The sequence below is a fragment of the Pagrus pagrus genome, assembly GCF_965226575.1.
Source record: "Pagrus pagrus genome assembly, chromosome: 5".
NCBI classification, from domain to species: domain Eukaryota; kingdom Metazoa; phylum Chordata; class Actinopteri; order Spariformes; family Sparidae; genus Pagrus; species Pagrus pagrus.
The window spans coordinates 33,069,451-33,085,722 of NC_140189.1; the positions used below are offsets into that span (position 1 = coordinate 33,069,451).

Genomic DNA, 16,272 nt, shown 5'->3' on the forward strand with positions numbered 1-16,272 from the left:
CAGAAAATGCATAATGGCACCAGTAAAGCTCTTTATTAGTCCGTTGTGAACAATGAGCCATGTCAGCTGATAGAAGGAGACTCCCCTTCTCCTTCCCAAACAGTGGAATCCAAGGAAGTGACAATCAATAGAAATGCTTCATTTGGTTTATGTGTAGTGCTGAACGCACCACGGCAGAAATAGATTGTTTTCGCCCCCCGTTATGTTAGCACATTTCCACCCACTCGTTGTCTCTACAGGCTTGTTATATAGGCCAGGTCCAAACTATTAGAAGAACTATGCGTTCTGATTTGCATTCTGATTTTATATCACGCACGCAATTTTCACTGCCCATATTTCAAACAATTAGAAGATTAATACTCAGGACTAAAGTCAAATGATAAGCATTTTCATGAATTTCATATTTCAGCAACCAAGCCTGCAGGTTTTACAGAACTTTAATTGCAGTGTGTCAGTCAAAAGACAAGCATGGCAATGACAGATGTTACACTGATGTCTATTTTTCCGCCAACGGCTCATTTTAACAAATGACACAACTGCAAAGTACCGTTCTTATCAGTGCCAGGCAATGTCATGCCACATCCAATCTCACAAAACACCTTGCACTCTCTGTCACTCATCTCCCCATCAAAGCGCCTACCATACACGGCTGAAATATCTGACCACGAAGAAGCAGAAACAGAGTGTTCTAGGCGAAAATGTAGGAGGAGGGCGAGCCTGGAAGGAAAGCATTTCTGAATGCAGAAAATAAAGAAAACATGTCTCGAAAGACAACGTAAAATATAAAGACACATTTTTAAATCTGTCTGACCATCATTATTAGTCCGTCTTTAAATAGAGATTACACTTTCTAGCTTGTGTGTTTATCTGTGTATGTGTGTGTGTGTGTGTGCCACACGCACAACCCAAAGCCCATAATCCTCTGTCTGTTGACAAGTTCATGGTGGCAGGTTTCAGAAATGTGTGCGCTATCTGTCTATATGGAGATTATTTCAGCATCAACGTGTGAAAGATAATCAAACCGTCATTTATGAACTTTGAACAGATCAATCTCTTGACTGTTACGCTTGTTAAGGCATGGGGTAGGTCAAAGAATATGTCTGAAGCAATTATCCCAGGGGGGAGGGAAGATATTGTACCACTCACCGCTTTTTGAGTGGTGTCTTTGCGATTCGGCAGACAAAGAACTGCATCGCCTCATTCAGTATGCATGCGATGCATCAAATAAAGCTGGAGGTATTTTTGTCATAACTTATTTATTCCCTAAGTGACTATGTGGGACTGCAATATTTACAAGCCACTATGTTACATCATGTGTTGATCTTTCAAATTATTTGCTACAGTGCTTAAGGCATTGCCTAAATTTAGCTAAATCTGCGTGAAGAGGTAAACTCATCTGAATTCTGTTAGAAGACGTAATACTGTAGCTACAGCACTAAAGATAACATGCTATTTTTTAGGCTGGCAAGACCGACCACTTAATGACGATCAGTGACCTTTAAGAAAGCTCATTTGCTCTGTCTACGCTTTTAGCCATTCAAGAGCGATTATCTTGCTTGAAGAAAAAAATAGTAATAAAATATCATTAAACTCAGACGGCAGAGACTGTACTGTATCAGTTTGCTTACTTTGGCGTGGTATAATCAAGTGAAAGCTCCTGTCTACAACCTCTTCCACTGCTCTGCTTTGACTGTAAATGAAGGCAAAACATTATGCTGCGATCTCTTTACTGTTCTCCCCTTTCTCAAGTGACTGCTCCCGGATCAGTGCAGTCCCTGAGCAGAAGAGAGCTAAAAAAAGGTCACAACGGGGGAATGAGAGAATGGTGCGAGCCAAAGAAGCTACATTTCTTCATTCAGCGGTCTGCTTAGAGATTGAGTTACAAGGGTACATTACCGTCTCCCAGAGCTATCCCGGTCGCTGGGTTTATGTGCCCACATCTGGCTAAAAATGGCTTTTTTCTTTTTTTTTGGTTACAAAACATAAAGGATATGCCTGCTTTGTCTCCTAGAGCACAATATGGAGTCTAACACATAAATATGATTTACCAGGAATGTGATATGTTTTATAAACTATACCTGTGCAACTGTAGGATTTTAAGGCTAGCTCTGTTTGTAATGGAGACAAATACAGAGAGGCAGGTGCAAGCAGGAAACACTCAAGTCTGCAGTGCACAGTCATCTAAAGGCTGTAGACTCCAATCCAAGCTAAAAAACTACCTCTTTGTTTCATTATCCTGTAATAAATAAACCACTTCAATAGCTGTTTCTACTGTCGGCAGACTAGTGTACAGTCAGTAACTTTGTAATGTAAAGTATAGACTGGGCAGGTTAATTGTTTAGGTTAAGAGTTAGAAGCAAAAGCAAAATGGTAAAGTAGTAAGAACACAGGTTATTAGCAAATGATTGCATTCTGTATTTAATTATGTTTTTACACAGCGTCCCACCTTTTTTTGAATCAGGCTTATATAAATAAAGTCTCCAGAGTGGAAAATTATGTAAACATATATATTTTGTTGATAAGTTGAAAATACAGAAACACAATCCAAATGTTCTACAGTACTGTAAAGAGCAAACACGTAGATATGCCTGTAATGTAGTCTTTACGCCCACCTTCGCTCTTTACAATTAAGACAACTTGGAGATCGCAGGGGGCAATTTAATTTTCCGCCTCTGCCACAGTGGTATTGTTGGGCAGCAAATGGTGTCAGAAGGTTAATGCTGATTTAATCAGCAATTAATTTTAAGCTTCTGTCTTAAACATAATAAAAGATTAAAATCATCTTCCATTGCACTTAACTGAGACGAGACGCCGAAGTACACAGAGGCAAGGTAGTGGAAAGAGGAGTTTATTTGTTCATCGCATTGCCAGAAGTCAGGCAGCTGGTTAATTGGCTCAGCATTCTCCTAAGCACTAAGCACTAAGTGCCCTAATGATGTCAGTCTGGATCTCTACAAAAGGTACATGTGAGCGCTGACAAATCAGAAACACTTAACCAGTGCAATAAATGTGCAGTTCAGTATTGCGTCTTCGTGGCGGATGTATTCCAACTTTCAGAACAAGCACTGAGCAAACCTCAAAGAAGACAGGACAACACGCTGTGCAAAGGAACTACACACAGGATACTATGGATGTTAGTGTACATGATAGCGTATTATCATGGTAGTGTGCAATGGTTTGCGCTAACAATAAGTTCAGCTATTTTGGACATACAGATTCCCACACATTCATGCTCTGCTCATGGATTATACATTGTTTTGCTGCTTGTGAGCACTGTAAGCCCGTCAGGCCTGTGCACTGATAACACAAGCGTCTTGTTTATTATCTATAGAAAGATGCTAATAATGCATGTCAGAGACATCTCACTCACTCGTCACAGATTCCCCATGAGATTCTACATGTGCAGTCGAAACTGCTTCACTCGGCCCGCCCCATCACTATCCTGACATGCATGGGGGGGTCACTCTGAATCTATTACCATTCTGCATTAAGTAAGACTGAATCCACTGTGACTCCTTGACATGAAGTACTCTTACATTTTTTGACCAGGTAAAAAGAAGAATTGATTAAGCCTCGGATCTGATATCAAATCAAATCGTGATACATACACAGAAATATGCAGTTATTGGAGGGGTCTGACTTTGAATCTTATTTTTTTTTTCATCACATTTATTTATTACTTCATTGTATATCCTCTATGGCCAAATCCTCTACTGTATTATCTTTTCTTACTCTCTGTCTGTATTATTTTATTGTATACTGTGGCTGGTAGGCATCCTGACTGGAAATAGTTTAGATTACATTATGAGCCTGCCAGATCTGAGCACAATGTGAGCCGTTTGAATCAAACTAAAGCAGCTCCATTTAGTTGCACTAAAAGAATGTAAAATATTGCGTAATTAACAAACTAAATACAAACTTCTTTGAAGAAATTAAAGGCACCCTGTGGAGTTCCTGGACACGATGGAGCTGCTTTCGATTATGCCCAGTGGCCACTTGTGGTGTTTCAGCAAAAACAATCCCCTTATGACTCTTTTATTAGGAATTTTTGATCCATGGAGGTTTGTATTTAAAATCTGCGACATAATGAAAATGTAAACTCTGGGCAGAGTGGTAATTTGGGCTAGAGGGAGAAACCCTACTGCTCATATTCAATGGGCGGCATAAAAAGGAAGTAAACCCAGAAGCTAGAAAACTTTTTTTTTAGTGCATGCGCCAAGCAAGACAAACAATGCATTTTAGTGAACAACATTTTTGTTTGTTGGCAAAAAGGTTTATCAGTGCACCTTTAATAGATGCTGTTGCAAGTCGACACATTCATTGACTTATTATGTGGTGATATTCAAAACACACATAAAATGAGTTTCCACATTACACAAAATGTTTTATAAGATGAAGAGAACAAAGTATTACCAAACAGATAAATGAAACAATGATAAATATGTAAAACTGGTTACAGCCTGCTGTTATCCACCGGTGCATAAACTCTATCTGTCCTGCACTTTAACTCTATAGATTGAAAACAATTACTTTGCTGCCACAAGTAAAACTCTAAGACATAGGGAACGTGCAGATCTGCCCCTCCAGGTCACTAAGTCTGGAGACTCCTGCTCAACATTACAGAGTGGCTACTCAATTAAGGAACGCAAGAAAACCACAAGCTTTACAAAGCAAGAGTCTAAGGTCCTGACATACGGCTCCCCTTTCAAAGCAGGACCAAACACACACAGACACACAGCAGATAAATCACTCAAGATCAGATGACCTACCTGTCTCCCCCGGTAGTTTGACCTTGCCACTAACAGCTACTCTTGTTCGATGGCTGCAAAGGTAGCGCTGTGCTAACTATGCTACCTCTCTCGGGAGTTGTAGCTACCACTTTGCAGCGTCCTGCACCTTAAACCTAAGTGTTCCCTAAATTGCTGAAGAAACGTCCCTATAAATTAAGGGTGTCACAATTAAAACCCCAAGAGGAACAAATCTGTACAAACCTATGAGCTAATCCAGCATGCAATGTGTCTTATTATGCCTTTCCGGAGGATTGAGGAGATTTTTTTCCATACAGCACATTACGAGGGAATCAATTTGTCAATGAGCAACAGGAAGGGGAGGGGGTGTCATGGAGCATGGCATCGCTATGGGGGTGGAGAGTTGCACTCTGGGTATCAGGTGTCTCCTGCACTTTTCTAGGGAGATGGTAATGCCAGCGTGTGAGGCCTGCGTGCAAATTAAATGGAGAGACAGAAAAATGCATTATTGATCAGGATGATGCCAAAGTGTCTCGCTCACAGCACGGGATCAGGTTTAGGTACAGGGTAATTAATCCACAGGCCTGAATAAAAGCACAGGAACTGATCTGCACCCCCCCTCCCTTCCCGTCTCTTTCTGCCTCTCTCTTTGTTCAAATGTCTACTTCATTCAACGCCGAGAAAAATAGGTCGCTGGCTTGTAGGCAAAACCGGTGCACGGCACCACTGGGATAGCTAGAGCACACAGAAATTAACACACATGCTGTTTCCTCCGCATAAACACTCACTCACTGACACACACAAACACACACAGCGAGGGAAATAGAAAGGGAGGTGAAAGACAGAGAGACACTGAGAGCACCTGGGTGTTTTTTTGTTTTTTGTTTTTTTTAAGCTGAACAGAGCAGGTGTCAGTTTGATTCTCGCTGTATCATGTACTGTAATTTCATTCTGCAACATGTTAATGCTCGCATCACATCAACAACAGAGAAAAAATACATGTTTGAGATAAAATCATTTAACTTTAACTGGGTCCAACCACTGAATGTTTATTTTCTCTTGGCCAAAGCAGCAGCTAGAGTTGTCAGATTTTTAAAGCTGCTATTACAACATTTTATATGATTCAGATAATCATCAGCAGACTCTGAGACAGTCTTAGTGTCTTTCAGCTCATCGTTTTGGTTTAACTAGGGCTGTGTATCGGTAAAACATTTTTGATACCGATACCTTGACTTCGACGCTTGTTCCTGAACCATACTTTTTGCTACCAATTTTATGAAATCCTTCTTCACAAAACATTGACTGACTCACTGGGCTACCTTATATACACATTGTGCGCCCTGTCTCCTGGCGTGCCACTATTAGATCTTGGCACAACAAGCATGCTGCAGGCTTATTGGCTCATTGACGCTGATGAGATTAACTCCTAACATACTGAAATTTGGTGTCGAATGACAAGACATTTTTTCGATACTTGATAATATCAAGGCAATTTGGTCGGTGCCATAAAAGTATTCTTGATTGAATGGAGGGATTTCTTTCTCTTTTTTTGAATCTTAAAGCTATACTCCTTCCTTGACTGTCCTACACTACCTCCAGATTCCTTCACCAGACAATTTTCAAAAACGTCTCTAAACAACCTGGACAGAAATAGAAACCAGCCATAGGCAGAGAAGACTGGAACTTAATTCAACAGGAAGCTAAAGTAGGTCTTGTTCTATATCGACGCAATATCCAGTTACCTGCAGACCTTATGTAACGTCCTTTCTTAAGTTTTCTGCAGGGTTGTGAGGTCCCTCTAGTCCTGTGTTTGGTTATGTTGTCCCTTGAGGCTTTAAATACAGAGAGAAATTTACAGCAAGCCTAAAGGGACAACATTACCAAGCACAAGAAATACAAGAAACTCGCACCATGAACTTTGGGTTTTAAAACGTCCATTAAACAGATTTTCATCCAGCAGGAACAAAGCAGGTACAAACATACACAGTAAAAACAGCAAAGCACTGCTGGTTTTAACGGCAGAGGGGGAATTCTGCACACACATTGTGTTGAATCTCTATAAAGTGAGATTAAGCAGTGGCGTGAGTGCACAGTCTCACACAATGACTGTGGGTACAGGATGTGCGAGTTTTGTTTTGAGAGTAATAAAAGGCAACAGAGTGTGTAATTTCTTTACATTCCCAAAGCAAATCTGTACCGGAAAAAAAGGATGTGCAAAGCAGATTCCACCGGTCAAACTTCTGCAATAAAATGAATACAAGTAATGATTTATTTTAAGGCCTGAAAGGTAAACACAACCTTACTTTGTGTTGCTGACACACATTCTGGTGCGTTGCTTTACACTCTGTGGCCTGATACTGAGCAGCCGACATTTAAATCTGAATAAAGGCATCTCACCTGCTGCCCCCAAGCAGGTAGGTTCAACCCTCTTGCTACATTTTCTGTTTGCGTTTATTTGAAAAAACTAAAATAACATGACTTATGATTGATAAGTCAAGTTATTCAACTGAATAACCATCTACGAGCCAGTCAGCTATATAAAGACTTTTAGAAGTGTATTTTCTCGTATTTTTAGTTACATGCACGTCTTTATATCAAAAACACAGATTGCTGTCGTTCTCCAATGTTGCCAATGCAAGCCCATGCTGTTTAAATGTAAATATTTGGTTGGTAGCATCCATTAATATCGTAAAAGAGGGACAAAGTTACAAAGTGAACAAAATTGTTTGCTTTTTTGTAATTCAATAATTATATGAGGGCTTTGTTCAGGTCTGTCATTCGTGAAATTGTAGAAAGTCTATTTATGCTCACTGCCAAAGCTGGTCTTTTAAATGCAGCCTCTGACTGCAAGTTTAAGTGTGAATAGATAAAAATAGATCAACCAGTGTCACTGGGGAAGACATATCATCATTAAAGTAATAGGTGGCGCGTGAATAGAAGGTTTAACATTTCTCCTCAACATCTGCCGTGATAATGGCCTCACTTATGAAAATGGAAAAACATAATTATTCCTTCTTTATCTCCAAAACAATTGACTGGAGAAGCAGTTCTGAAAAACTATTGTCACAGTGATTTGCCATTTCAATTATTCTGGTCCAAAATGAGCTGAAACAAATAAACAAACATTTCCTGTCAGATAGGAGCTCCTGTATTTCCGCAGACACTGAGTGACGTCTGTCATATGTGATTTCCAATATTTGCAAATGAAACGCTGGGGTTACAGTGCCTTCTAAATACAGCACTGCTTGATGATCGGACACAAAGGTGATGCTTTGATTGTTAGAATAAATTTGCAAGTCATTATTTTCCTTGCAGATACTGCTATGGAGAAAATTGGACATCTTGATACATTTATGAGTTATAATACGAACAAGATAATTTCCTTTAGCACGTTTGGTCCTCATCCACCAATCACTACAACATGTGTGGGCTGCTGCTCTGTATCTTTGTCTCTCTGAATGCTCAGCACCCACATCTAGCATCTCTGCCAAGCACGTGCTTGTGCTTTAAGTCCATAGTGCCTTTACAAAGGCAGACACTTTCTTGTGTATTACAGCAGTACTCACCCAAAAAAAAAGTCTTTGTGCATGTAATGTGCCCTATTAACATAATCTCTCTCAAGCCTCTACTCTCTGTAACGCAGACACACACAAATCACACAAAGTGATCCACCTCCAATACCTCTTGTATTTTTTTCCCCAGGACAACTGATCCATCCATCTTTCAGTGTGTCACCCAATTAAAGCTTTTTGGCCATGATGAAATGAACCAATTAAGCAGCGCACTTCTGCTTGGGCAGAGATGCATCTCTTAATGGGTGAGATTCACTCACAAGAATGCCATGTCCTCTCCACCTCATTATCATGCAGCTATTAGCCATCACTCATATCAACTGGGGCTCGCACTCACACCCGGCAAACGGGCGTTCATCCATGCGCTTTGGTGAATCATAATGCATTTACACTTGAGTAACTGGAACAAAACAGGCAACAATCCGCCACGTTCTGCAGACAGTCCCTCTATAAAACTGGATTGTGGTAGTTAAAATTAGATGGTATGGTTCAAGATCAAGAGCATAAAAGACCACACTAGTATATTATATAGAATATAATATGGAAGGCAACGCTCAATCTGGTACAGTGACTAATAGGTGCTTTTATTCCCACTATACATAAGACATTTAGTTTGACATTTTCACATTTAACAACAATCCCTCTTGAGTCATGGTTTTTAGCTCGCAGATATTATCAGATTCTGTAAACTCATGAGGATTCTTATGCGTATCGCTCAGCATCACGCATTAACAATCTCAAAGGATATCAACATTGTTTAGGCAGAGCAGTAATGATACTTCAGGGGTTGAGATTTTGTTTTACCTGCCAGGATGACAGAGAGTCTGTATGTAGCAATGATTTTGATTTTACTCCAAAATGGAAATGGTGTCTAAAACTTTGAAATGATTTCATATAGAGTTTGCATCAAGGGAGCGTGGGAAGAAAATCTTAGATGCATAATTAAGATAAGAAGGAGACCTATAATGCAAAGTCTTCACAGCGCATTCATCATAACATAATGAGAGGGACTAAAAAATATTGCTGCACATCAGATTGCCAATCCTGTGGCACCAAGATAATGTCAGTTTAGTTTCGGCTCAATCAGCTTTGCCCAAGTCAGCTGATATGCAGGAATAGAAAATGACTTCTGTTGTAAGCTGGAACTCATCTCTCCTTTTTGGGGAAACAGGGACAGAGAAGGGCACTTTATGTTCTCACCCTCCCATTTCCTCCTGATCTGCACTGACTTCTCTGATTTCCAACACTGACACTGATCACTTCTTTCTTCTTTCTTCTTTTTTCTTGTTATACTGGAATGTGTCTTTACATCTATTGTCAGACAACCGGCGGGTTTATTCTGACACTTTATTTGCTGACCTGTTTGTGATATTGCTGATCAAAGAATTTCAAGTTAATGCAATTAAAAAAATAAAAAGTATGTTCTGCCTTTTTACGGTTCTAAATTAAAAAAACTCTGTTTATCACTATTGTTTAGTGGTGTTCTGACTTGCGATAACACTGTTACGAAGATGACATCAAGAAGCCCCTTGTGACGGCCAATATCAACACCTATTAATTACTGTTGAACGGGGAGATGACCCTGAAATCACAGCGTCTCGTGTAAGTTTCCTTCACATCTCCATTTAGTCCCATTTCTTATTTAAAGAATGTGCATTCTAAAACTTATACTGAAACTGTTTACATTTGTTTACTCACTGCCTCGACTGCCGAAGCACTACATTATCCATAATTTACAGGGTATGCATGATTGCCCGTTAAATATTTTATTAGAGAGGGTTGAATTGTGGCCTTAAGATTCAGAATGCACAGCAAACACACTTTATGCCAATGAAAAAGAAAACATTTTTCATGACGTTCCACTTGAAACACTTACAAGTTACTAAAAGTGGTGGAGTGGTTATCATGGCAGTCTAGTGCAGAGTCATACAGTACAATAAAAATGTATATTAGCAATCAAAATATTCTTAAAAGCATCACTGCACACGTTCTGTTCTCTTTTATTTTATTTTACTTTAATGGGAGTTGCTAACCAGACCATAAGTGCAGCATTGTCATAACATAATTGGTTAAATATAAGGTATTAGGCTTAAAATACCTGGTTTTGTTGCCACAGAAACAGCTGGAAAAATGTCCATACATCTTGTTAAAAACATACAGTGGTGTAAAGATAACAAATGCTGAAGCACCGTCTTGAACAGTGACACCCGTCTGGCCCAGCTGTAACACCACCAACATCCACTCCAATATGGTACGTATGGCGCTTACAAATTTAAACATATTCAGGTTTGCAGAAACATAAAATGGCAACGTTTTATTCTTGCAACTGAGCTGCTCATTTGGAGTTTCCTGAAATCACAAACATACCGGTGCGATTTTATTGCAAATAGTGAGTAAAACGATGAGTAACACATAAGAGAATTCACTCCAAACTGTAAATCTCATCCACTTGCAGGCCTTAGCGATTGAAATGTCTGCTTCACAACCTGTAATGGAATAATAAAGCCAAAAATCTGCCAACTGATCTCCTCCTTTGTGTCTTTGTGGTTTGAAAATAGCCCTCTCTCTTCCTCTCTGTGTGATCGGAGTCTGCATGGCTAAGATTAGCAGATCCCCCCTCCCAGCTCCTTGTATCTGACCCCCTGGATGTAGCTCCAGGGGGTCGTAGCTACTGTAGCCTCTGACAATGTGAAAGAAAAAAGAATGGAGAAAAGGGTACCTGAGAAGAGATTGCCTCTTCACTCCCCTTTCATTGATTCCTCACCATAAAAAAAAAATAAACAGTGTCCCAGTGTTGACACTGAGATACAGCATACATTCGCACTCAACTGTCAAATAAACACCTGAGATTTAAAAAAAAGCCTTTTGTTCCCCAGAGATAATTCCTCTCCCCCATGTATGATTAAAATATGTGGTTTTCATGTAGTTCACAGCTGACATTTGTTCACCAGAATAAAAATACCACCACAACTTCCCGTTTACTCCTCCTTTCTATCCAGCCACCTTCCTCTCCACAGGCCACATGCAGCTCTGAGGACTCTTTTGTAAAGGCTTTTTTTCTTTTTTTTCTCCCTCCTCACAAAATAAATGGTCACATGCCTTTTAGCTCCCATTTCATTTTCCCACCAGATGGCAGGTTGGAGACGGACTCTTTACACGGGGTACACAGCGACGTGCTCATCTATCCATCAGGCTCATTTCAATGTTAATGGGCAAAGTATCACTTAATTTGTCTCTGGCGAGGACGTACTTAAAACGCTGACATTGTGTTCTCATTATATCATCAAAGAGCCATCGGCTTAGGTCACAAAATAATGGAACTTGAAAATAATAAAGGAAATTTGGTCTTATTTTTTGGCGATCAATCATTTTGGAGACTAAGGCATATTTTTCAAGTCAAGGCACAGCAGTCAATAACACGGATCTAAAGCTCTCCTGTACATAAGAGCTTGCTTTGAGAGGATGATTAAGTCCCTGGAGAAAATGTTAGAGAGATACATATGAACAGTATAAGGTATTAAGGGTTTTTTTTAATCTGAACTGAGGGTTGAAGGATGTGTTGTATGATGTATATATTTTAAATCCATACATGTAGATTATGTTTCAGTAAATCAAGACCGAATGTGAATCAACACATTCTAGAAATCAGGCTGTTCATGTTTTCCTCATATATTATAGCACACAGCAGATTTTCAGTTGCTGTTAATGTCAAAGGATCTGAGACAGTAACTTGACCTTTACAATATCATGCTGACGCAGATGTCTAAGTGGAGTGATTTCTAATAAGGAAACTGAAGTTTTGATACGGAGAAATAATTAATAGTAACAGATTAATTAGCAAATTCCTATTAGTTTGGTCCCTCTTACTGTAATTCATTTTCAATTATGAAGAGGCGTTATCAATGGGCGCAGACCAAAATTTCACTGGACTCAACTGGATAGACCGACAACCAATCAGAGCACTGAAACCTGCGTCGTAGCATTGAGTGTCGAGTGCAAGTTTGGGCTGTTTTGGTGCTTGATAAAAGTAGATGAGTGATACAGACAAAAAACAAACAAAAAGGAGTACACACTATAAAACGGAGTTTCATAGCGAGGGGTCGTTATTGCAAAAGCCTGGTCACCTGTTGTGAAAAGGGGGGATTTAGGAGCCCTGCTGACGATCTGAGGTTGAGTACAGGTTCACAGGGAACTAGCAAGTCAGAAATATATCTGGTGCCAAAACCCTGCAAAGCTTTAAAAATTAACAATTACATTTTAAAATCAAATCTGGAACAGAGACGCTCTTCAGTGAGTCATCGGATCAAACCTGTCCAATATTAGATCAAGTGTCCAGGTTGGGTGAAATTTGTTTGAATAGGAGGGGACTAGACGCATCTGCCAGAGAAAATAAAACACGGGCCCGTATATTCATCTGGTTCCCAGGCTAATTCATTCTCACAGTCTCCCATGATTCAACTTCATGTGTGATGCCTATATATATCTACATGTAATATAGTCTTCAGGGTCAGGACAAACTATTCATACATTCATCTTCACATTACTGTCATTGCCAGAGACATGACTGATATTCAAATGTGAGCACATAGACAAACTAATCACATCGGCAGGAATACAGTTTCACAAAATGTCTGATTACTGTGTCAACCAGGAGAGACACTTAAAAAAAATGCCTATGTTTCAACTCTGACCCTAACACTGAACAAGGACTGGTAGACATTGAATAATGTCATATTCAGATGTTACATGCATTCATACCGCTTACAATGAATAGAACACATTGACTATTCATACAAAATAGCGTATGACCTTGAAACAATCACTGCTTCATTTGCCTATTTGAAAATGTTTCCTGTCACCTACTAGTTTGACATTTCATATACACCTTATGCATATATGCGCATGTAAGCAGCCATCACTATGTGTGTACTACAAATGTAGAGTGAGCATAATGCATATTCATATAACGTGTGAATGGATTGCATTCTCTTTTGTTTACTATGGTGCCATATGTAGCACTACATGAGTAGAAAAGCTATGATTGTTTTTTCCGAGGCATTTCATAACACTGTAGCTGAAACGTCTACCTTCCCTCCAAGACACAAATGTATGCATTCCACCAGAAGAGTCAAAGCACGCAGTCTCTAAGTAGCAGCACACCTGGAGCCGGTCATGATTCAGTCTTTTGCTCAAGGGCGTTTCATATGAGATGGCTATATTTTGGATCAAACGTGTGACATTCCAATCAGGAGATGGTTCTGCTAAACACCCAGCCATACATACCTGCTGCCCCTGTGTGATTAATCAAAAATATCTGACACATACAGGTTATTCAATTATCCCTCATGCCAGCGAGAAGGGGAAGTTTCCAAGACCCCTGGGGCAGAGAAGTTTTTGCTTCAAGGATTCAAAATCAACCAGAAGTGCAGTTAAATAGGGCAGCACAACAGCTGGCTGTTCTCAGCAGAGATTTGAATAAATATTTTATGATGGTATAGTATCTGGGATAACACACACACACACACACATACTTTGGCAGTACTGCATGGTTTTGCCATCACAATAGCTATTGTGTGAGGCAAACAAAGACGCGTGCACACATTAGCGCATATCTTGGTGGAGCTGGTGTGGCTTGGAAAAACGCCTTTGAATGGGGTGCGCCACGTCTGCTGCTAAAGCATACGCCAGTGCATCTGGGCTCTAACATCTGGACACAATTCTGCTGAAATTGGGCAACAAACGTTCAATGTTTTCACCTCAATTAACATAAAGTGATGCATTTAGTGGTCGGTAAAGCATAAGGTGGTGACTGTGTTCTACATGTTGGCTGGAAAACAGCCTCAGAGCTCCGAGACCGTTGGAAAACAAAAGTAGCATATGGGCTTTGATGGATATTCCCATTTAAAGAGTGTTACAGCCCCACCAGTGCACATTTTTGGGAACATGGTTGACCTGTGCAGTATATCAACCCCTAATCTACACCTTTTTAATCATACAGAAGCACAATTTGAACCCTGGTGTCTTGCATTAGTGAGTTCCATGACATTACATTTCTTTTAGTAAGTTTGTTTGTACATTAACACTGTTATAGATATTAGGTTTGTTTATGCATTAATCATACATCTATCCCTGGTACCAAGTGTATGAAGTACTAACATAAAAGTGCATATCAAAGTATTCTGTAGTGAAGCTTAGACAGCAGTAAGAAGATGTATATTATATTTGTCGCAAATTGTGATCTTAAACACATGTATTCATTCTAGGTTAATTCTGTTTACAATGCGACCATTAATCATCGTTGTTTAAATATTATTTTATCTTCATCAGTTTTAATTAATTTGTTTGGAAAATTGAAATGTGTTTGGTTTTCAGCCGTCTAAATGAGCAAAGAATAATGTGGCAGCACATTGATTATGATGGACCACTTTTGTTTTGTGTTGCATTACAATCGGTGATACAGCAAAACCCATTTTAATTATCTCATTAATCATCTCTGACTTGGGTCATGTTTCATACAGAATATGTAAAATAAATGAATAAATAAGCAATAAAATATAGATCTTACTGAGGTTACAAACGTTTTAATGATCAGTTTCTGAAGTAAAATGTTGACGTGAGTATTCATATTGCATCAAACCATTCACCCTGCTGTGTATATATCACTAAAAACACCATGCGTCATCCACTGCTGCGTAAGATGAACTTTTCTCAGAAAAAGTGGAAAACAGCATTTTTCTCCCACTTATCTTCCCATACTTGCCTCATCTTAATGTCTTGTGTTTCTTTTCCTGAGTTCAAATAATATTACTTATTAGATTGCTTTCCACACAGAAGTGCAAAATGTATTAAGAATACTTCAGTTGCCTCGCAGTAAAACAGATGCTCAGGCAGCATCAACAGATCATCAACAGATTAAGATTTTTAAGTAATCCGTTGTTTAACTGAAGTCTACTGCTTGTTTGTATGTAAATTAATACAGATTTAATGTGCAGACTACCGTTCGTTAATGCTATCGCGATGCGATACGTTATAATTTTGATGTAAGAGCCAAGCGATCTCTACTTCTCCCATGCCTGCAGCAGGAATTCATGCTCTCTTGTAATGATGGATGCAATTGACTGCGAACTGCCTCCATTGCCATTTAATGGTTTGTAATCAGAGATGTCGAGCTGCAACTTTATCATCTGCAACAGTTAGGGAGTGCCTCACCTGTTGTATTTCTCTCTCATTACTCGTGCAAATATTCATAATGATTACAAATGAATAGTGACACAATGCCTCCCAGTTAATTGGATGTAGAGGTTGAAACTATAATGGCCTCTTATTTCTAGCTCCTTCTTTAAAGCGGGTTCACGGTGAGGAATGGGCATGCAGGGCCGGGTGCCAAGGTTGTTATGTAAAAATCGACAATTTCCTGATTATTTGAAAAGAAGGCAGACGACTGGTGGTGCTGTAATGCTGTTGTTTCACACACCAGGATGCCAAAAGTGTTGTTATGGATGTGCTCACCGCTTGTTTTTCTTTGAGGTGAGGTCACAAGCGCAGATTGTTCCAGACCTCCTGCGTAGCACCACATGAGGTCCGGTTTGCAGAGTGCTGGAAGAAAAAAAAAAAGAAAAAAAACTCCCTGTCCTGAAACCCTCCTTCCTAAAACAATATACTCTAATGTGGTTTTAGCTAAATTACAGTTCAACAGATCCATAATTATCGGAGCGACTCTGGAAATGGTAAATAAGAGAAACTATTAAAACAATTTAATTTTACATTAATGCTGAGATCCAGTCCCCACCTGGTGCTGGTTTAATAACAGAATAATGTTTTTTTTAAATGATTTGCCCATGTAGATGCAAGTCAAAATGTGACATTGTAATGGATTATATAATTTCCTCTCTAATCATGGGTTAAAGGAAATTGATCTTTTTGAAAACAAAATGTGATATGTTGATCTAAAG

At 39.4% G+C, this 16,272-nt stretch overlaps 1 protein-coding gene across 5 annotated transcripts in view; it reads right to left on the reverse strand.

Annotated features, from left to right (window-relative positions):
• Positions 1-16,272, reverse strand: part of lingo2 (leucine rich repeat and Ig domain containing 2) — a 214,201-nt gene that overhangs the window by 99,254 nt on the left and 98,675 nt on the right. The window contains exon 5 of one of the 5 annotated variants that reach the window (XM_084352769.1): positions 15,830-15,916. The exons of the other annotated variants lie outside the window; for them this stretch is intronic. The gene's annotated coding sequence lies outside the window, so the exon portion shown is untranslated. The remainder of the gene's footprint in view (positions 1-15,829; positions 15,917-16,272) is intronic. 5 annotated transcript variants of the gene reach the window in all.